This window comes from Miniopterus schreibersii (assembly GCF_964146895.1).
Source record: "Miniopterus schreibersii genome assembly, chromosome: 12".
Classification (NCBI taxonomy): domain Eukaryota; kingdom Metazoa; phylum Chordata; class Mammalia; order Chiroptera; family Miniopteridae; genus Miniopterus; species Miniopterus schreibersii.
The window spans coordinates 31,585,552-31,608,417 of record NC_138112.1 but is presented as its reverse complement, the minus strand read 5'-3'; the positions used below and the strand labels follow the sequence as shown (position 1 = coordinate 31,608,417).

The following is a 22,866-nucleotide window of genomic DNA, read 5'->3' as shown; positions in this document are numbered from 1 at the left end:
CTTAGCTGGCAGGGTCTGCTCACGTGGACCTGGCTGCCCTCTCTGGTGTGAGCTCTCTGACACCTGCTGGCTGGCCTTCTGCACATCACATCCTCTCTTTGGCCTCTGCCTGCCTGTCTCTGGGGTCCACTTCTGAACAAGTGAGTTTCATTCCATGACTAAGGGGATGGGAAACTGAGATGGGTTACAACAACAAATCAAGAAATGGCAACCAGGAGAGTTACCATAGCAACACTTTAACTTGAGAAGTTCTAAGAATATGCTATAAATCATAGGCACACGCACGCACCTAAATGTGCTGCCTTAGAAACCTTCTTTGATGCCTGAGACCGCCACCCAAACGCTAATGTAGAATGAATTTCCCACCCTATTTCCCACCTTCAGGGGTAGGTTGTGAAGGGAAATTCTTCTAGGAACCCACATTAATCCTTGCTACACGGTGTCATTCATCAGTGCAGGCAGGCATCGGGAAAGGCTAAACGTCTTCTCTGAAAAGTTTTGGCTGCAAGTTCAGAGCCATCTAAAGATGGTGAATATCTTGCTCACAAAGTACACTGGGCAAGTCCCCCACCCCTCCATTTCCTGTGCACTGGCTGTGAACTGCTCCAGGGGAGGGGTATTTGCTTTAGGGTCAGGCAGATCTGTGCAGGAACTCTGGCTCCCTGACTCGCTGGGGGGGTGACCTTGGGTGAGATGTCTAAGGTGTCTGAGCCCCCTTCCTCCAGTTGGAAAATGGGGCTTGTGGTAAGAACTAAATGAGGTGATGTGGGCCAAATGCAGCACAATTCAACAAAGATCAATAGCCTCTTATTGGCAGACATTCCTCTAGGCACTAGGGTTACTACCTCAGTCAATAAAGGACAAAGATTGCTGTGTCGTGGACATTCACAATGGTCATGGAGGGACTAAACAGACAAACGGACAATAGCCAGACCATATATGAAAACAGAACTCTGATCCCCTAATCTCGGCAGCAACCAGCCCAAATGGGCAGTAACCTGCCCACTTTCCTAATGTTGGCCCCCACTTCCGCCTCAGGTTCAGTAAGAAAGGACCAGGTCTGCTTCCCAAACCAACCGCCTATAAATCCACTGCCAGTTAGCCCACCTCTAGCCTCCTTGGGCCAATCAAAGCAGCCCTAAAGCCTTCCCTTTCTTTGCTATGAAGCTTTCCCACTTTCCCACCTGCCTTGGAGTCTCACCAAAGACAAGAGATGGTGGCTGACTCCCCTGTTACAGCAAGCTCTGAATAAGTAGCCTCTGCTTGTTCTCATCTGAGTGGTCTTCTTTTATTTCCATAGTCAATAAACATAATAAAGACATAAATTATGTAGTATGTTCTGCCCTTGACCTGCCCCACCCCACCCTCAGATTATTCTTAACCAGCAGACGGTGTGACTTTACTAAATTATAAAGCATAGTATCTGGCACCATGGAAAGAAGAAAACATATAGTAGAACAAGAGAGGTCTTGAACACTGGGGGTGGGGAAGGGGGGTTACCAGTGTAATAGGATTGTCAGGGTGACCCTTGCTAAGAAGGTGCTATTGGAGTCAAGGCTTGGAGCTCAGTGACATGGAGAACTTTCCAGGCAGAGGAGCAGCCTTGAGGCAGGAGTAGGCCTGACAAGTTCCAGCAAAGCATGGGAGGTAGGGATGAAGGCGGGAGGTACAGGCAGAAATGTGGGAGAGCTCTGGGTTTTGGACCTTGTATAAGGACTATGACCTTTACTCTGAGACAAATGGGAGCCGTATAGGGGTTGGCACAGAGGAGTGACATGTTCTGATTTATGTCTTAACAGGATCAGTCTTGCTGCTGTGTTGAGAATAAAGTTCAAGGGGTCAAGAGGACAGAGCTGGGAGCCCAGCGAGAGAAGATACCAAAATCATCCAGGTGAGAGAGGATGGGGGCTTCCCCCCACCAGGGTGGTGGATGTGCCAATGGTGAGAAGTGTTCAGGTTCTGGATATATTGTGATTATGAGACTAAAGTTTAAGAGACACTTTGTGAGTACGTGTCTTCTTCCTTTCATTCTTTCCTTAAAAATAGACAGAGACCTTCACAGATCCATCAACCCTAATGGTCTAAGGGCCATCTCACCTAGAGTGACACAGTTCAGCACGCTCTGGCCCGGCGCTGGGGCGCCAGTGGGGGATGTCTGCTCAGGGTTTCTCCAGAGAGACCCTGGTGCCCCTAGAGAGTTACACCTCCCCGCATAAAATAGGAATGAAGATCGACAACTTCCCTGATCCAACTCCTGGCAGACCACAGGGAACTTGGCTCAACCCTTCTGCGGGGCCATCCAGCAACACCTATCAAAAGCCCTATAAAGCTGCATAATCTTTGACCAAGCAATTTCAACTCAGAAACTTGGGCTGAAGAAAATGAATAGACAAGGACATGAAAATGTTGATCTCAGCATCATTTACAGGGGTGAAAATGCGAAACTAATAGGAAACTGGTTAAATAAATAATGATATATCCTTATGACGAAATACTACATGGCTAGTAAAAGTCACGTGGGAGAGAAAATGTAATGGCGTGGGGAAATGATCAGGGCATGTGAGGGTTACAAAAGGATGTATATAATCTGCCCCAAATGGTCGTGGGGTGGCGTGGGGGGGGGGGTAATAGTGAGGGCGGGTAGAATTCTGGTAGAAACAGTACCGGAGAGAAAACCAAAACATCAGGAGGAACTAACTCTACGTGGCAGGATTATGGGTTGTTTTCATTTGTTCTCTGGGTTATCTTAAGTTTTCTAATAAAAAAAAAAAGAAATGAATTAAAAACATAATAAATGTTATAAAATCTTCAAAGTAATAGTTGTCCTAGTCATGAAAATCACTACCTATTCCACAGTGTTCCATGAGGCTTGCTGAGTGTGAGGATGGGAAAGAAGCCTGGAATGGAGTGTTTCTGTGGCACTATGATAACCGCCTTACTGCAGCTGCCACCACTGGGCCACCACAATACTGATAAATGGATGCACAAAACTGACCGGCTCCATTTGCTCCGTGACGCCCCACATCTGGCACTCCTGAACCTGGGGAGATGGGAAGGAGAACAGGGAGGCAGGAAGGGAGACCAAGGTTTTAGAACCTGTGGGCCTTGGATCAGTAGCATCCGCCTCTCCGGGAGCCTGTCAGAAATGCAGAATCTCAGGCCCACCCTTCCAGCCACTGAATGTGCATTTTAACCAGTCCCCAGGCAGTGCCTAAACACATTCAGTTTTAAAAGCTCTCCCTAAGAACATGACACTTTTTCCCACTTTGAGATGAACTTGAGGTGAACTCAAAAAAAAAAAAAAAAAAAAGCAGCCAACTGTGTAAAGTTTTCTCAAGAAAATGCTAATTATCTAAAAGACCTAAAATCAACCTACCCACTCAGAAGTACATGTTGAGCCTCCAGGCCCTTGGGCAATGCCAAGTCTTTGGCACCAACCCTGGAGAGCTACCACCATCTGATAAGTTTTTGTAGTAAACCACAGAGATCAGTCATTCCCTCTTCTAAGTGGGAACCCTGAACCTCCAGAGCCTAGCTGGCTGGGCATAGAGTTGTGCAAGAATGGTTAACAGGACTCTAAAAAGAGCAAAACCAAGTCAAAGGAATATTAGGACATCTCCAGGCAAGGGACAGGCCTTTTCCAGCGCTTAGAATGCAACTATGCTAGTATGAAGGGGGGACATGCTGAGTGAGACCACTTTTCCGACCCAGACGCTTCAGTTTGCCAGAAGGCAGGAAAGGGGTAGGAAAGAAGCCTTGACTACTATATTCAGTGTCCCATGGCTCAAATAAATCAGGCTACCCACCTCATACATACGTGACTCAACATGGGATCCCTCTATGTTTCTTTAAAGTAGGGAGGGAACAAATACTTAATGAGGCCCTACTCGTACCCATGGTTTCTTAGTCCTGGCTGCACTATAGTTTCATCACCTGGGGAGCATTCTGGAGTTCTGATGCTTGGTTCTGTGCTGGTCTTTGCAAAGAGCTCCCAGGTGATTCTAATGCATAGCCAGGGTGGGGATCCACTGTGTTGGGCACTATGCTGGAACTCAAAACCTAGCATCTAACAGCAGCTCCGGGAAGCAGGCAGAGAATATGCAGACCAGGCTGGTCTGGGGTGGCAAAGGGCAGAGCCAGAGGCAGAATCCAGATCCACTGGCCTAAATCTAGAGCCCTTTGGTTTTTCTCAGGGATGCCAGAGGTCCTCTCAGACCTGGAAGAGGCTCCTTTAGACCCTCCTGACCCCTGTCCACACTTATGTCCACCACTAAACTGTGCTGAGAGTTCAGTCTAGGCTCTGGAAGCCAGAGTCAGAGGACCAGGAGCTGAGTGGGTGAGGGAATAGCAGGAAAAGTAGCAAAGCCAAGAGCTACTATCACATGGAAGACACTGCCTAGTAGGCACTGTGCAAGTTCCTTCGCAAATCCCACACAATCCTTGGGGGTAGATACTTCTATTTTCCATTTTATAAGTGGGAAAAAAAAGATGGAAGCTCAGGAAATCTAAGTAACTTGCTTGAATTCATTCAACTACCAGGTGACAATGCAGAGAATTCAACCCAACATCTGTTGGCATTTCCCACGGTCTAACAGGGCGTTAGAAATCATTTGCTTCTTTAGTTACCTGTATGTGCCAGATGTTCTACTGAAGTAAACACTTAATTCTCGTGTGTGAGTTGGGATCTCTTGCTTCCCTTGTTGATAGATGAGGACATTGAAATACAGAAGGGTTGTGCAAAGTTACATGGCAAGGAGGTGAGGTCAGGGTCTCAGCCCTGTCCTTTCAGGTTCCAAAACTGATGTTCCTCCCCGCAGTCCACGCTGCTCAGTCTGAAACACCTGAGAGTGCACTAGAAACGGACTTAAATGGCCATAAAGAGGGATTAAAGTTTGACAATAGGAAGCATGTCCTGGCCTTGAAGATAGGCAAACACTAGGCTGGATAAGACAAGAATTCCAAGATCGCTGCAAATGGGGCCAATTGGGAGCAGCTGGGAGTCTCTGACCACTCAGTGTGCGTCTGCCTTCAAGGTCAGGACGTAACTTCCCGGTGTCCAGCCTATAGTCCTGCTTCACAAAGCCTGCTCTGAAAAATATATTTGGGATTTAACAGCATAGTGTTTAGTATTTTTTTAAAGCATAAGTTTTATCATGGCATTTTCCCATGCCACAAAATCACAGTTTCAAAAACATCATCTAATCTTTTGTAATATCTCACTGTTGGGCTCTGCCATACTTTTCTTATCCAACTGTTTATCTCTTTTTCACTATTATAAACAACAGTGCAATGAACATATTTATTCTTACAGCTTTTCTGCCCATCTCAGACTATTTTCTTTGGCCAGATTGCTCGAAATGGAATACTGGACTGAAGGAAATGTGTCTCAAGGACTACTGACAGTTGTTGCCAAATTGCTTTCCTCGAAGGGTGTGTTGATTTGCATTTCCACCAGCAGCAAAGGAGAGTACCCGTCTCCCAGCACCCTCTCCAGAACCCAACATTGTCTTAGAATCTTGGCTAATAAGAGAAGTAAGAAATAGTAGCATGAGTCTGCAAAGATGCAGTGTTTAAATAACCTACCTGTAGTCATATAACCAGTATGTGGCTGGACCAGGGATTGAATTCAAGTTATTTAGCTTCAGGAGCTGGCTCCCTATCCAGTGCCCCAATGTACCTAGCCACAGCTTGGGTTATGCAATGGTTGTTACACGTCAGCTCTTGTTTGAGGAAATTTTGCATAAGAAGTCCACCAGGGCAGGGATCTTTACACTAGTCTTTGATTATCCCAAGCTTCTAAACAGTGTCTCATAGAACTTTCTGCAATGATAGGAATGTTCTGTATCTGCATTGCCTAACATCATAGCCACTATCCTCTACTGAGCACCTGAAATCTGCCTAGTGCAACTGAGGAAGTGAATTATTATTTTTATTTAATTTTAATTAAATTTCCTTTAAATTGGGACTAGTGACTACCCCATTGCACAGCACAGTGCTACAATATCTAGTGCATCATCCAATAAATACTTGCTAAGTGACAGACTCATGCAATCTCAGTCCACCTACCTCTCCCCTACTTCCCACAAGGCAAGACTTTGCCTCTTCCTCCCTCATCTCCACGTGTCCACTTGTTCACTCGAAGGCAGGGTTAATGTTATTTATCTGCCATGTGGGGGTGATGTGAAGATCAGCTAATTAATGTTTGCAAAGAGCTGCACTGCTGACTGGTTCTCAGAATAATTGCACGTTAATAAAACGTTTAAACGACCAATTCTCATTCAGAGGCCAAAGCAGGGCCGGGTTTATTTAGTAAAAGGCTGGTTTCTCTGGCTAGCCCTGAACTGGATCCTTCCACTGGAGGCCCCATCAACACCACCGGCTTTCATCTGAAAGGCTCCCCCAATCAGAAGATACTGACATCTACCTTTGCAATGGTTTTGATGTCACCGTTTGATGAGTAAATTAATACTACAAACGAGATCTGGGAGGGCGGATATTTAACCAACTTGAACAAATTGCTTTTAAGCTCCTAAGCACTTTAATTGCTTGCATGATAATGACGCACATTTTTAAATGTCTGGATCCACTCTCAGAGTAGGCCCAGTAAAAGGACCTGTGAAGGCAAACCCTTTGCTAAGCACTGTTTTTATTAAATGGCAGTTTCAAAGTTACAAAGTAGCCATTCTGGGAAAACAGGAGACAGAGAGGCCTCTGATCAAATGCTAGCGCTAGGCGTATAACCTTCGACACACAGCTTGCCTTACTGAGCCTCAGTTTCCTCATCTAGAACATGGGGCTCATAGCAGCTACCTGACACACAGAAGGCACTCAATACATGGCACATGGTTGTTTTGCTCTTGGCCCTTCTTCGGACTCCTCCCTCCACAACTGGACAAGACGATTGACTATGACCCTGCCCTGTCTTCCAAAATGAATACGCCAATTCTCGAAACACAAAGGGAAAGGACAGACGCCTTCCTTTACACTGCCGATCTATGAAAATAAGACCGCTCCTCTTGACGTCTGGTTGTCATTATAATCACTTTCTGAAATAATGTCAGAGTAGGAAGTCTCTTGAAACCTGGCTACTCCAAGTGTGGGCCAGGGGGCCAGCAGCATGGCACCACCTGGGGGGGGGGGGGTCTGTCAGAAATGCACATTCCTGGGCCCCATTCCAGGCCTACTGAACCAGAACATGCATTTAGCAAGACTCTTGAGTAATGTGTGTATATTAAAGTTTGAGAAGCACGACCTTACAAAACATCAAATCCACTCTCCTCTCTCAACCTAATTTTATAGAGAGGGAAACATTCCAGGAATGGGCAAGCATTTTACCCAAAGCATAATATATTGGTTGCGACCCTTTTGTTTGAATTTCAAGGGTTTCAAAGACCAGACTTTTAGAAATCAACAATCATTTTACAGCATGAATATTGGCTCTTTGAGAGAAAAACATTCTTTTTAAAAAAATTATTGATTTGAGATAGAGAGACATCGATTTGTTGTTTCACTTATTTATGCACTCATTGGTTGCTTCTTGTATGTGCCCTGACCCGAGATCGAACCCACAACCTTGGTATATCGGGGCAACACTCTAACTGACTGAGCTACCCAGCCAGAACAAGAGAAAAACATCTTTAAAACCTAGTGTTCTGGAGGATCACAACGATTCACTGATTGCATCCGACATCCTATCCCACTGTGGGCCTAGGCTACGGAGCTCCCATCCAGGAAGCAAGCACAGGACTCAGGGGTGGGCCAGGGAGCAGGAACACTGCTCAGCTGCTCTTGAGATTCTGCTACATTTATGTCCTGTTCCCTTTTTGTTTTCCAAATGAAAGAAAAACCCTGATTTGATGTTCAGAACATGACAAAAGACAAAAACATTCCCTCACCTTCCCTAGTGAAACCAGAGTGGTGTCAGTATCAAAGGCAGTATCTAAACACTTGTCAGGATTCAAAGTCTGCCCCCAGTAGAGTGGGTTTCCTCGTTGGTGACCGTCCCATCCAACAACCCCGAGGTGACCTCTCTATGCAATCTAAAGGAAACTTTCTGATGCCTCCTTCTGAGCGCCGGGACACCTGGGAAATGGGAGGACTGGACTTCCTCCACTGGCTCCGCTGAATTCTTTGTCCGATGGCTAGTCGTCTAACCACAGGGAACAAATCTTTTCTGGGTCACAGAAATCTGACACATGAAAGAGCAAGACTGACAAATACACACTCTGACTGAACTGGCCCATGCAAGGATGGGACCAGATCCCAACTCCTTCCACTTTGGAAACAGCATGTAGGCATGTTAATTTCTTTATTTTTTTGTTTGTTGTGCCCAGGGACCGTGAAGAGAGGCTGTTGGGCTGATTTCCCCAGTAAAATGCCATGCAGCAGGTGGGGATAAGCCTGCTGTGGGCTAGTCTCAACTGTTTCCTTTGTAGGATTTCCTAGGTGGCTATTCCAAGGCCTCTGAACCAAAGGGAAAGGAGAAGGGCTGGGAGGGAGGAATCCCCTGCCTCGGCAAAGGCTGAAGACACACACAGTTCTCCCAGGAACTGTTTGTCATTCATCATGGAGCCAGGCCCACCTACAATACAGAGGAACATATTTACATATTTCAAATCCATTGCTAGCTGAAGCTCTACAGAGTGATGATTCGAAGACAGCCAGGGAGGAAAAATGTTCTTGGAAAAAGGATTTGCCTATCAGTTTAGCAGAACAGCTCAAAGTTATGCAAATCCCCCTGCTCGAGGTTTGATTGCCACCCCTCCCTCCCTCCACTACATAGACTCCAAGCTGGCAAGGGATTGCAACATAAACAGCCATATTCTGGTTTAAAAGAGGGAGCAGAAATCACAGTGTGCCCTACTGCTTCTCATGTGTGCCAGAAGTCTCAGCATTGCATCTGCCTTTGACCCTGCAATCTTTCTTTCTAGGAACTTATCTTAAGAAAATATGAAAAATGGAATGTGTACAAGGATAGTTATAACAGCTTTGTTACAATAATAAAATACTAAGAGTAAACAAAAAGTCAAAGTGTAGGTACTGTTTAAATAAATAATTTAAATAAATTATTAAAGCATTGGGGTTCTATATAACTATTAAAAATGGCACCATGGGGGTAAAGTTGTAACATGGTGAGATTTATCTTTAAATGATAGATAATAAGCATCTAAAATATTATAACTATGATCTCATTTTTTTCTACATTTACTGTATAAAGTCACAAGGTACAACCCAAAATGTGGTCAAACTTAATTTATTTTTTCCTTTCTCTGTATTGTCTTACTTTGCTACAGTGAACATATATTACTATCGTAATTAGATATAATTAGATGTAATTAGTATTATATCTAATTACATAATTTGGTAATTAGATAAAATAAAGACAAAAGTTGGAAAAAACTGTGACAAAGTAATAAATCTATAACCCACAGAGAACTAAGCATCGACTTTATACTATTTCTTTAGAAGCTTTCCTTATGGAAAACTAACTTCAGAGATCCATGTATGCTTGGTTCCCTTGGAACCGATGCATATGTTACTTTTCAAAGTGGCCCCATTGCAATCTGTCAGTGCGAAGCAAAGATGGATTCAGCTATCAGTTACAATAAACCAGGCTGATAGACCGCGTAAGAAGGCACGTAAAAATCAGCCACTTAGATCTGGAATTGAGGTTGATTTACCCTGCTAGGCTCTTGGAATCAAATTTGCAAGGAGGTTATTTAAATCCCATTGTTCTTTTGTTTCACTGTTTTGATTCATGGATGTGGGAAAATATACTGGGACAGGAACAACAGAAGGCTTGGGTCCAAGTACAGGACCCAGGTGAGGACTGGCAGGTGAGTACCCAGGCCCCAGGTGAGGATTTGCCCCATGTGCTGACTCAATCTCATTTTCCTTCAACCTCTATGATCATTTAAGAGTGTGAGTGGTCATCTTGAGTCCCTTGCTTGTGTTGCCCAACAATCTTTATCTGAAATTCCTAACCACTTTCTTTCGCATATTTGTAACTTTTGATCTGGAAATAGCAGGTTATATAACATGCCAATCTGCACAAGGATATAATTTCATCAGAGAAAAAAAAAAGGATTCAATGAGGGACAAATTCTAACAAAACTAGAAATGGCTTCTCTAAGAAAAGAGAAGATATTTTTGTTTCGAGCATTTGAGCTGGTTTTAAATAGACTATGGGTGCAATGTTGCTGGTTTTGGGGGGGCTGTTGATTTCCCTGCTCTCCCCCCACCCAACAAATGGGCAATGTTGTAAAGGGATGAAGGAGATGGAAAGGAATGATCGCCTGTGAATAGCCTACAATGTGTCAGAGGTTTATGTACAATAATCCTTACAGTGTTGCAAACACTGGACAGTATCTTTCCATTTTACTCACGAGAGAACTGAAGTTCTGAAGATAGCTTGCCAATGGCCCGCCACACAACCATAACGCCCACATAGTAAATTAAGGGGTTAAAGTCACATTCCATCAACTTTACTCCAACAAAACCACAGAGGTGAGGAGATTATACCTCAAGAGTCAAATCTACTGGACGAGATCCCTTGGAGCTCCACTGGCCCACTACTACAATGCCCAATCTTCTACTGCAACACTTGTTCCATGGGGAGCTCACTACCTCATGTTCCAGATCATTCCATTCGCTGTGGATCTGTCCTCTGATGATTCTTCAGGCTGAGCACTGGTTCTGCCCCCTGGGGCCTGCACTGAGCAAGGCTAGCTCTTCTTCCCCCATGGTCCACAGAGCAGTTTACTGGCTTCCTGCCCCCATTCTACCCCCATCCCCAAAGACAGGCCTTCATGAGAACAGGACGCTAGCAGATGAATCAGATCTCTCTCTCTGGAAAACAGAACCTCTCCATTCCTGACAACTTGTCCACCCAGGGAGATGGCTAATTCATGGGTTAACCAGCACCCTGCCCCCACTCAAAGACACATGCTGGGAATAAAACCATCCCAGGATTAGTTCCCTAAAACTATAAGAACATCTATGTCCTTAAGTCTTGCCTGAAGAACATGGGGGCCTTCGATTCCCCAAAGATTTGCAAGAAAAGGCACTGCCAAGAGGGGACACTCATTCATCCCAGGAAATCAGCTACGGCTGGTCCAGTTCCTCTATGTGGAAGGACTTCCAGTCCGCACCCTAACCAGAGAAAACGGATTCTTTCTCACATTTCCGTATAACGCCTACAAAGAGGGCGTTTTGGGGCGATGTCTGGCCTCGCTGCACACCTCCATCCCCAGGACACACACACACACACACACACACACACACACCCTCCATCCCCAGGACACACACACACACACCCTCCATCCCCAGGACACGCACACACACACACACCCTCCATCCCCAGGACACACACACACACACGCACCCTCCATCCCCAGGACACACACACACACACACACACACACCCCCTCCATCCCCAGGACACACACACACACACACACCCTCCATCCCCAGGACACACACACACACACACACACACACACACACACCCTCCATCCCCAGGACACACACACACACACACACACACACACCCTCCATCCCCAGGACACACACACACACACACACACACACACCCTCCATCCCCAGGACACACACACACACACACACACACACACACCCTCCATCCCCAGGACACACACACACACACACACACACACACACCCTCCATCCCCAGGACACACACACACACACACACACACACACCCTCCATCCCCAGGACACACACACACACACACACACACACACACCCTCCATCCCCAGGACATACACACACACACACACACACACACACACACGCTCCATCCCCAGGACACACACACACACACGCTCCATCCCCAGGACATACACACACACACACACACCCTCCATCCCCAGGACACACACACACACACACACCCTCCATCCCCAGGACACACACACACACACACACACACACACACACACGCTCCATCCCCAGGACACACACACACACACGCTCCATCCCCAGGACACACACACACACACACACACACACACACACGCTCCATCCCCAGGACACACACACACACACACACACACACACACGCTCCATCCCCAGGACACACACACACACACACACACACGCTCCATCCCCAGGACACACACACACACACACACACACACACCCTCCATCCCCAGGACACACACACACACACACACACACACACACACACACACCCTCCATCCCCAGGACACACACACACACACACACCCTCCATCCCCAGGACACACACACACACACACACACACACACACACACACACGCTCCATCCCCAGGACACACACACACACACACACACACACACACACACACACACGCGCGCTCCCACCGCCACCACCTGTGCAAACATCCCTCCTAACTTTGGCAAGGAGAGCTCCCAGGCACAGCTTAGCGGTAGGACACCCGGGGCGCGCCGGGAACCCGAGAACCCGGGCCAGGCCGGGAGAGGGGAGGGGGGCGCAGCCCGAACCCCGCACCTCAAGGCGCTCTGGGCGGGAAGGGGGCCTGAACGAACCAGGCGCCGCGGGCTCGGGTTTCCCGCCCGGGCCCCGCCCCCGAGGAGCACCCCGCCCCAGGCTCTCCGCAGACCGCGGCCGGGGGCGCGAGGGGCCGTGGCCCGCGCGGCCAGCCCGGGGTTTCCGGGAGCAGCCCGAGGCCCGCGGGCGGGAGGGCAGCGCCCCGCGAGCGCGGAGGAGGGGCAGCGGGAGCGCGCCGCCCCCGCGCCCCGGGAAACAGGTTGCCGCGGAGCCCGTCCCCTCCCCGCGGCGGTCGGGCCGCGACCCTCCTCCCGCCCGGGCGCTGGAGCCGACCCAGAGCCTCCCGGCCTCCTCCCCGGACCCGGGCGGCCGGGCGAGAGGCGCCGCAGCAAGGTCAAGGCGCGGCCGGCCGGCACCTGGGAGGTTTCCCGGCCAGCGGGAGCTTTGTTAAGGATCACGGCAGCGGCAGGGAACCCGAACGGCCCCACGGGTCTGCGAGAGGGAAGGCTTATTGTACAGCGCGGCACACACTGAGCCCGACCCGGGATTTCGGGGAGAGGGAATGCGGGGTTTCCGGGCGCTTGCAATGTGGGAAAAGCACCCCCCCCCCCGCACACCACCACCTCCCGGCCGCGCGGGGGGAGAGTCCAGGGCCGCTGTCCCCCGACTCCGCTCGGCGTTCCGCACCGCTCCGCCAGGTCTAGGGGGGCTTATCCCTCTGCAGGCGAAAAACACTCGTGCTGGGGCTTCTCTATCAAGGACCGTCCGCGCACTCCGGGCTGCGGCGAAGGGGAGGAAGGAGCGAGATGCGGCGAATAAACGCAACAGAAGGCAACTGCCTCCGGCGCGGGAGAGAAGCGAGAAGGAAGCCATACTCCGCACCCGTCCCCATTAGCGCCCGGCCGGCTCAGGAAGCCAGGCTTGGCCACGTAATGGTGGCTGACCCTGGCAGAGGCCAGCACGTTCCCCCCCAGCCCCCCGCCAGAGTGGGCCCGGAAGGCTGGGATGCTTGGCACCTCCAAGGGGCACCAGGGTCCGAGGGGCGGGTTTCAGACACGTAAAGGGCACTGGGTGTGAAAGATGGGGAGGGGGCGCTCGGAGAGGCAGAGAAGTGGGGCTTTGGGGCTTTGCAGTTTCCCAAGACACAAAGTCAGTTTCCCAAAACAGCATTCCCTGGAAGCCTCCCAACACCGCCTCGGGCTCTGAGGGCTCAGTGGACCCTGAGTTCTGACCGGCTTTTTCTCTCTGATCACTTCCGAATACCACCCAATCCCTGCCTGGATAACCGGTTCCCTGGGGACAGCAGCAGCGGCGTTCAACGCCCGTGGCAGACGTGGGCGCCGCCTCGGCGCGCGGCGTCCTCCTGCTCCCCGGTCCCGGGCGGGGAGCGCCCCCGGTACTTACATTCCCCAAGCAGGCAAACTTTCAGGCTTGTCTTTCGCGAACCCGGTGCTCGCATGACGCTTCTGGGTAATCACGGAGGCGGTTTATGTAACTGCCCGCGACGCAGGTCGGCAGAGCTCCCTGCGTGCGCGGCCGCACGGCGAACACACGGGCACCCCTCGCCCCCGCGCCGGTGCCGAGCGTGCCCGCCGCGGCCTCCCTCAGGGCAGCAGGGCGGTCGCGTGGGCCGGGCAGGCACCACGCGCGCACGCGGGATCCGGCGAAACCCAGGCTGCTGCTCTACGCCACTTTCGCGGCACCGATCGCTTACGGATAACCGCACGTCTACGAGCCCTTTCTCCAGGGCTCGGGAGGGGGGAGGTGGTAGGGACCAGGGGGTGGGCTGGCGCGGTTCTGCAGAGGGCCCGCACACGAGTCAGTAACTGAGTACTAATACCCTCGTCCACATGGACCGGGATGCACAAATCGCCTTCGCATCTCACCCTGAAAGGGGAGCCAAGTTCCAAAGTTAGAGACCACGCAGTTAAATTTCCAGTACTTTCCAACCTGGCCTAGGCGGGGGCAGGGCAAGATCCGGCGGGCAGCCGCCAGCGGAGCCCACCCTACCGCGCCGCCTCCGGGGCCTCACCAGTTGAACCTCCAGTGGCCCCCAGTAGTCGGCTGTGTCTTCCCCTGGTTGCATGTACACACGCGCGCGCGCACACACACACACCAGGATACCACCTTCCCGTCTGCTCCACCAGTATAAAGACTGCATTTTTAAATCTCGAAGAAAATGACTAAGGAGCTCGGTGGTCACATTTCACCCCCGAGCACAGTTCCCGAAGCCCGGGGTACTAGTAGTCACACGCACCCGCACTCGGAGCGCTCCGAGTGTCCACCCAGCCGCCGCAGCCTCAACTCTGTCCGAGGGGAACATAAACACCGCTGCAAGGCGGCGGGCGGCGAGAGGCGAGCGCCGCGCCCGCTGCAGAGGGCGCGGGGCTGGGGTCCTGTCTCCGGGTTCTCCGCTCCAACGGCGGCACGCGCGGGGCCACTGCAGCCGGCGCTAGCCCCGCAGGGTGGGCTGCAGCCGCCCGAGCCCGGCGCCGCCTCGCGGGCTCCTCCAGAGCCCGCCCGAGCCCTGGGGCAGGCGGGTCTGCAGAGGGGCTGCGGTCGCTGGGGCCGGGGCGGGAAAGGGGACCCCGGCGAGGCAGACGAACCCGGGGCGCGCCGCCTATCTCCCACCCGCCTTCCCGAGTCCTGAGCCCGCGCCCACCACCCCGCTCTTCTCTCACCCTCGCCCCAGGCTCCGTTCCGAGGCGGGCTCAGGCGGCTGCAGCGGCGAAGGTTCGGGACTCCAGACCGGATCGCCTGGCCGCCAACCCGCGCCCCAGCCTCCCTCCCTTCCTCCCCTGGCGCGGGCCAGGGGTGCAGGCAAGATTCCCCCGGAGCCCCTGGCGTCCGCGCGAGCTGCCCGGACCTTGCCACAGCTAGCGCGCGCGGAGCAGCCGGAGAGGCGGCCGGGCGCCGCCGCGGTCCCCAAGGCGCTTACCGTAGAGCGGATCGCGCCGCCTTACCGTGGCTGCGGCCGGCCGCCGCCGGGGAAGCTGGGAGGAGGCAGGCAAGGCGCGGCGCCGGGGGCTCCTCCAGCTCTCGGTGGCGCGGCTCCTCGGCCCCGCGAGCCCGAAGCGGGCGCCCCGGAAGGAGCGGGTCCCGGCTCTGCGCTCAGCTCCTACGAGACCAACAATAGCTCCCGCGGGGAGCGGAGCCCCAGCGAGCCTCCAGCCGCGCGCACGCCGGGCTCCGGCTCCCGGCCGCTCCCGGCCGGCGTCCCTGCCGGCACTGCTGCCCCACATGAAACAGCTGCAATCCCGAGGCTTCTGGGGGGTTGGGGCGGGTGTGTGCGCGGGTGTGTGTGTGCGTGTGTGTGTGTGTGTGTGTGTGTGTGTGTGTGTGTAATAGCTCCCCTCCTCTTCCCCCCCCCGCCGGCTCGCCTGCCTGCCTCTGTCCCCCACACTCGCTCTCTTACACACAGACAGAGAGGGCGAGCGAGAGAGACACACACACACTCACACACACACGCACACGCGCACGCAGGTTACATGAATGGGAGGCGGGAGCCAATCCTACGCGGCCGGGCGAGCCGGGCGCGCGGCGCTGGGAGCAGAGCCGCGCCACGCCGCGGGGGGGCGCCACGCCGGGCCGCGCTTCTCCCGGGGCCACGCGCCGGCCTCTCCGCTCACTCGAGTCTCTCTTCTCTCCAGTGCCTTCCTCTGTCCCCTGCCCTCCTTCCTCTCCGCTTTTTCTGCGCCGTCCCTCCTTTTTATTTTCTTTCCTTTCTCGGATTCTCCGAATTCTCTCAGTGCATTTTCCCGGGTCTCCTCTTACCGTCCTCGCTGTTTCTCACCCCCTTTCTAAAACTTTCTCCTCCCCTGTCCCGACTTTCCTGGACTTCCTCTCCACTCGCCTTTTGTTCCCCTTCCTCCCTCTCTGGCTTTCTCCCCTGTTTCTGCGCAGCGCTGTGTGATCTCTGCCCCCCTCCTTTGCCTGTCCCGGGGTCTTTCTGGGGCGGGTGCCTCCCCCCCCCCCCCCCCGTGTTATTCCACAGCCCCAGCACTCTCCCAGGGACTGTCTCAGGTTGCTGCTGCAGCACAGCCAGAGGTAAATAGGAGCTGAGTTCCTGCCCCAGGCGTGCAAGATGCCCAAAGAAAGGCTCTGCTTCCTCGGACGACTTCCCCCAAACCATAGCAACAGCTACCGAGTCCTGATAGCCATCGTTTAGAAAATAGCTGCAGTGAACGTGGCCCCAGAGAGGTTTGTCCTCGGCATATCTGGATCGGGATCGCCAGCACATTTCCAAGAGAAGGACGTGTTTATATGATGGGAGAGGCAGCTTCTTGCAGGGGCTACTTGCAAGGGCTTTGTAAAGAGACTGGATGAAGAGACTGGAGAGATTTCCCGCCTTGCCTCCAGCCCTCTCCCCCACCCCCCATGCCCTTTGTAAGACTTAGGGCAAGCCTCAGTTTTCTCATCTGTAAAACGGATAATTATACCTACCTCACCAGTTATAGTGAGGGTTAAAAGAGAAAGCAAAGGAAAGTACTGGGCATATAGGAGATGCTCAACTAATGCTCCTTTCCTCCCCTGCCATCCCTTTTAAAAACTCCCTTCATGATCTTCTGCTACATTATATCTCCATGGTCAAAAGAGCTTAAGGAAATGAGGGAGAAAATGTAACAACGCTAATGTCATATACATGGGAAACAAGGTCTGGGACATATTTCTTCAAAAGTCTATTGTGTGGTCAGGAGACTGTCTAGCCAGTTGCCATCTGCTGATTACGGAGGTGACACGGAGATTATAAGCTTGGGGTGCTAGAATGCCCCTTCAGCATCTGTCTGAGGCTGCCAGAAAGGCAGGGATGGGGTAGAGGTGGGTAGGAGGTTTCCTGCACTCTGTCAAATCTGTTTTTAAAATCTTCGTAACTGAACACTGACCAGTGACACAGCCTCTGAGACTAAAATATCAAGTCTCTGCCTTTGGATAGCATTTATCAATTTTGTTACCGCAGACATCAAGAGCTGGGCATATGCTGTGATTGGCAGTCAGTTTCGCTCCTTCAACAAATATTTGCTGACCACCTATCTGTGGCTGGTGCTGTGATCGGCTCTGGGCACCCACTGGTGAGGATGCCCGGCCTTTGTGAGCGTATAGCGCAGTAAACATGTCTGATGAACGTGTAATATGAAAATGAGTCCCATTTACCTTGAGAAATACCATCTGTTTGGTGGAAAAAATCTTTTAAAATATGAGATTCATGGAATGGGGGATAATAAAGGGATCTTTGAGAGTGAAAATGCTGGAATACAATGTTCATTTTACACACCTCATTTGACCAATGAGAAAATGGAGGCCCTAAACGCTAAATGTAGTAGGTGAAAGTAAATGGGAAACAAGATATTTTGCATATTCAAAGTATCTTTGGAATTTCGAAGGGAAAAAATGATAACTTTACAGTTGAAAAACCTGGTCAATTCAATCAAGTAATTAATATATCAGCATCCCTGGCAATATGACAAGTAGATATCATGTGCCTTCTGATATGATGCACTGAGAAGGACATAACATCACTTCTGTGGTATTCCTGCCAAAAATGAGTAGTTTGAGTCTAATCATGAAGAAGCGTCAGACAAACACAAATTGAGGACCACTCAATGAAATGACTGTCATAGACTCATCAGAAATACCAAGGTCATGAAAAACAAAGACTCCAGAAAAACTCCAATTAAAGCGATCATTTCATTGTCAAGGCAATAAATGCAACGTGTGGTCCTGGATTGGGACATTAATGGTACGACTGGTAAAATTAAAATAAGGTCCGTAGGTTAGATATCAGTGTGTATCAATGTTAATTTCCTGATTTTGATAATTACTGTGTTTATGTAGGAGACCATTCCTGTTTTTAGGAAATACACAACAGAAGTGTTTGGAGGTTTAAAAACAATAAACAAAGCCAATTCCCACGTTCAAGGATAGGCACAATGTGGTGGGTTTCTCCCTAAGGAACTGGCAGAGAGGCTCAAAAGATGTCCAGTCAAATCCTTGAGGGGAAGACATCCCATAGGAGGTGGAATGCAAGCTGAGTCTTGAAGGCAAGGAAATTGGCTAGACCATGAAGGGAGGGGAGTTGCTTTTTAAGTAGAGGTAACACTGTAAGGACACAGACAGAGCATGAGGCACTCATTATGGCCACAGAGTTGGCATGTGAAGGCAGTGCCCGGTGAGGTCCAGGGCGGTAGGAAGAGTTGGACCTTGAAGGGCCTAAAGGAAGCTAAAGATCTTGACTATCCCGAAAGCTTAGGTACCGGCTGTGGGTGGGGAGCAGAGAGGTATTAAAGGAGGCATGCGATCTTAAGAGTATTTGAAAAGAACAATCTGGCAATGGTGTGGAGAAATGGATTGAAGACCATGGCTTGGAAAGACCAGAGATGCTCAGTTAGGTCATTTAGATAAAGTAGGTAGGTCATTTAGGTAAACTAAGGCAATTGCAGTGAGGATAGAGAGGGGAGGAAAGACTTAGAACAGATTGAGGATATAAAACCAACAGATTTTGGTGATTGGTTGGATGGGGGTAGGCAGGGGAAGTCTAAAGTAACTCGTAATTCTCAAGCTTGGGTATTTGGGTGGAGGGCGGCACTGTTTACTTCAGTGTCAAGAGAATTCAGGAGGAAGTGGAGGTTTAGAGGGAAAGGTACGGTCAGTTGCTACCATGCTATAATCTAACTCTATAGCTAGCTTGAGAGTCTCCGTATGGCTGCTCTGAGCCCTAGGAAACAACTGTAAAATTCGGCCTGAGACCCTCCAACCAGGCAGCCCCATATATTAATTACCCAGAAAACAAACAAACAAAAAACTCAGTAGATTGGGTATGGTACAGGACATTATTTGCACTAATGGGGAAAAACTGAAATTGGGTTGCCTTGCTGGATTACACAGCCACTCTAAAGTTTGCCTTTTGTGTAGTTTTTCAGTCCATGGTAAAACACCAGTGTTATCACATAAAATATTTTAAAAGTAAACTTCAAAATTGTTAACTAGATAAAAATCCTTATGGAGAAGACTCTGAAAAAAACACACAACAACCACCCATGCCAAATATTAACAATTATCATCCTCTGGATGATAGGATTATGAGTAATATATATATTTGCCTTCTTCATGGTTTTTTCATCCTCTTTGCCACGATGAACATTCATTACTTTCATGACAAAAATAGAAAGCCGTAATAAAACCCACAAAAATGACTGTGACACCCCCTCTTCCACTTCATTGCTTTTCAATCCACCCTTCCTACCCCACCCCTGAAGACTAACTGCCTTTTAAGTTGTATCTTTGAGAGTGAAATAAGAAGGCATTTAAAAAATCAGGGGAAATTATCAGCTGGGCTGGAGAGGGGGAGGTGTTCTTGTACAGGCAGACATGTTATTAGAGCTGTTGAAACTGTATATATTAAAGATGTTTGCATTGCCCTTATTGATTCTGTGATATGTTACAAGAAAAAGAAAATGTATAGTGGGGCTGAGAAAATGTGAGTCTTTAAAGGGCAAGTTTTAATTAGGAAATGTATTTATTTGCAAAAACACTTGAGTTCAGCAGTTACTATAAAATTGTTTCAGAAAGCTGGTATTTCAGGTAAGGACACATGTAAGGGCAAGGGACAATGCTTTGTGCCCTTTGTCTGATACTACATCAAATGCACAAGCTGGTTACATAGGATTTGGATACCCACTGATAAGCGCCATCAAATGTTCAAAATTGTGTGGGGGAGTGGCGAGAGCCAGGGGGTGTTTTCATTCCTTGGAAAGGCTGCTGTAAGTGGCTCTCTGGTAAGGTTCCCTCAGCATCTGTGAGTTTTCACCTCACAGAAATGTTTACTAAGTGGATAGGTTCCCCAACCTAATAATAATAACCCCTTAAACAGCATAGCCTTTTCACCTTGTCAAAGACCCGCCACCACACATCTGTTGATTCACTCAAACCTTGTACCTACCCTACCTAGGATCCTTTTATTTTCAGTTTGCATGGCAGAACAGGCACCCAGAGGGGCAGAGCAGTGGCTAGAACTAAAGAAAAAACAGGAGACATTCTGGGAAAGCCTTCTGTGTGGCTCTGGAACTTTCATGGCATGGCATGGCATCTCATCAAATCCTCAAGATAACTTGGGAGGGTGAGTAAACTGAGGCTCATGTAGTTCTGGCTCAAAAGAATTAGAATTGAGAGGATCCAAGATGGCAGTGGAGTAGATAGAAGCTACACTCTCCTCCTCACAGGAACAAACTGGAATTACAACTAAATTATACAAGAATCATCCTGAATAACCAACTGAAGACTAGCTGAAGCAAAGGCTTATAACCAAGGATATACAGAAGAAGCCACATCGAGACTGATAGGAAGGGTGGAGACTTGGAAAGGGCTGGCCCTGCACCCACGAGTGGGTGCTGAGATTCTGGAGGTATATCTCAGCGGCAAAGGTCTCCCTGAGAAGAGGGAGATCTGAACCCCAAGCTGAGGTCCCCAACCCAGAGCACCAGAGCCAGGAACAGGCACCCATATAACACCTGGCTGTGAAAATCAGTGGAGATTCTCTCTGCCAGGGAGAGACAGGCGTCTGTTAGACCAGCGATTTTTACCTGGTGCGCTATGGCAGGCACACTGGTGTGACACAAGAATTTTTAAAACATACAATGCCTGACTATTTAGTCGGGGGCACTGACCTCTTTTCTCTTAGATTATCAAATTTAAAAATGACAGGAGCTGGCCTTGGCAGGATAGCTCAGTTGGTTAGAGCATTGTCCTGAAAGGCCAAGGTTGTGGATTCAATTCTCTGTCAGAGCACATACAAGAATCAACCAATGAATGCATAAATAAGTGGAACAACCAATCGATGTCTCTCTCTCTCTCTCTCTAACCAATCAATAAATTTTAAAAAATGACAACATCCAACACAACAATAGCCATCTGGTGTGAATAAATTTAAATTATACCTATTTTTTTTGTCTTATCTGTGAAAAATATATTTTTTGTAGTTATATTATATTTTTCTGTGCCATGAGATAAAAAAAAGTTGAAAGTTCCTGTGCTAGAGACACAGGCACTCTCTTAAAGGGCAATGCACAAAATCTCCTTCACAGCCACTTACCCTGAGCTCCAATGAAGGGAGGGTAAAGCAGACCAGTCACATGAGGAGAGTATCAAGTTTGTGGCTCTGGAGAGAGACCTGAGGGGGCAGCCTTGGGGACCCCATGTGCTGAGTCACTACTGCACTGCAGGTGCCATGTTTCTTTGGTGTGCACACTCCTCCTTACAGCATCAGCCTGGGGGAATGCAATAGCCCCAAACTTCTCAACTCCCTGTTGCCCCCACCCTGCTTAGCTTTTGCCCTACTAAGGAATCTGCTGCCTGGACCAGGGTATAGAAGTCTGGGCAGACTCAGGGGGTGTCAGTGACCGAGTGTTGTGGCCTTAGGGTTAGGGCCAATCCCTCCACTTTCCTGTGAACCTGACTGGCACTTATTCCTCAAGAGAGATCCACTAGTCCCACACTCTTAGCTCCCAGCTGCCCCACCCCTTCAACTCTTGGTGGCTTTGCCCTACCAAGGTCTGAGCAGAATCCAGGACATACTTAGTATTATAGCTCTGGAGCAGAGTCCATACCCCCCACCTTCCCTCAAGTTTAACCAGTACCTCCCCCTCTCCCGACTTCCAGCAGTCCCACCCTGCTGAGATTGAGCTCCTGGCAGACTTTGGATGGACTGAGTTGCATGGCTCTAAGACAGTAGAAGTTTTTCCCTTGAACACCTGGCTGGTGCAAAGTCTTTCCTTCACCAAATGTTGCTGTTAGGGCCTGATAAACTCTGCAGGCCTCACCTTGAGGACTCCTTGAGACACCATCCCACAACAAAGGTATGTGAGCACCCAGTATGTGGCAGCTAGAATGGGTATACCCTGGGACATTTGCTGAATGGCCTCAGACCCAGTACTGACACCACGTTTGAACCTGTATTAATCTGGTGAACACCACTCTTTCCCACTTGCTGACTCACAGAGAACCTACCTCATGTAAATGAGTATTGCCAAAGGCTCTTTCAGTGACTGAGCCTAACAGGCAGCCAGCAGGTGGAGGCAGGCAGGGGTGAATCTCGGGATTCCTTGGCATTTTTGCTGACCTGCCCCCAGACCCAGTACTATTGGGATCAAGACAGGGATGCCTACTTTCACCACTCTTTTCAACATAATATTGGACATTCTAACCACAGCAATCAGACAAGAAGATGAAATAAAGGGCATCCAAATTGAAAAGGAAGAAGTAAAACTCATTATTTGCAAATGACATGATACTGTATATACAGAACCCTAAAGATGCCACCAAAAAACTACTAGAACTGATAAATGAATCCAGTAAAGTAGC

The 22,866-nt window shown here is 49.8% G+C and overlaps 1 protein-coding gene across 2 annotated transcripts in view; it reads right to left on the bottom strand.

Annotated features, from left to right (window-relative positions):
• The window catches only part of TENM4 (teneurin transmembrane protein 4), a 2,309,694-nt gene that overhangs the window by 640,941 nt on the left and 1,645,887 nt on the right, over positions 1 to 22,866 (bottom strand). Inside the window, exon 1 of one of the 2 annotated variants that reach the window (XM_081155446.1) lies at positions 15,477 to 15,557. The exons of the other annotated variant lie outside the window; for it this stretch is intronic. The gene's annotated coding sequence lies outside the window, so the exon portion shown is untranslated. Of the gene's footprint in view, positions 1 to 15,476; positions 15,558 to 22,866 lie in introns of those variants that run through there. 2 annotated transcript variants of the gene reach the window in all.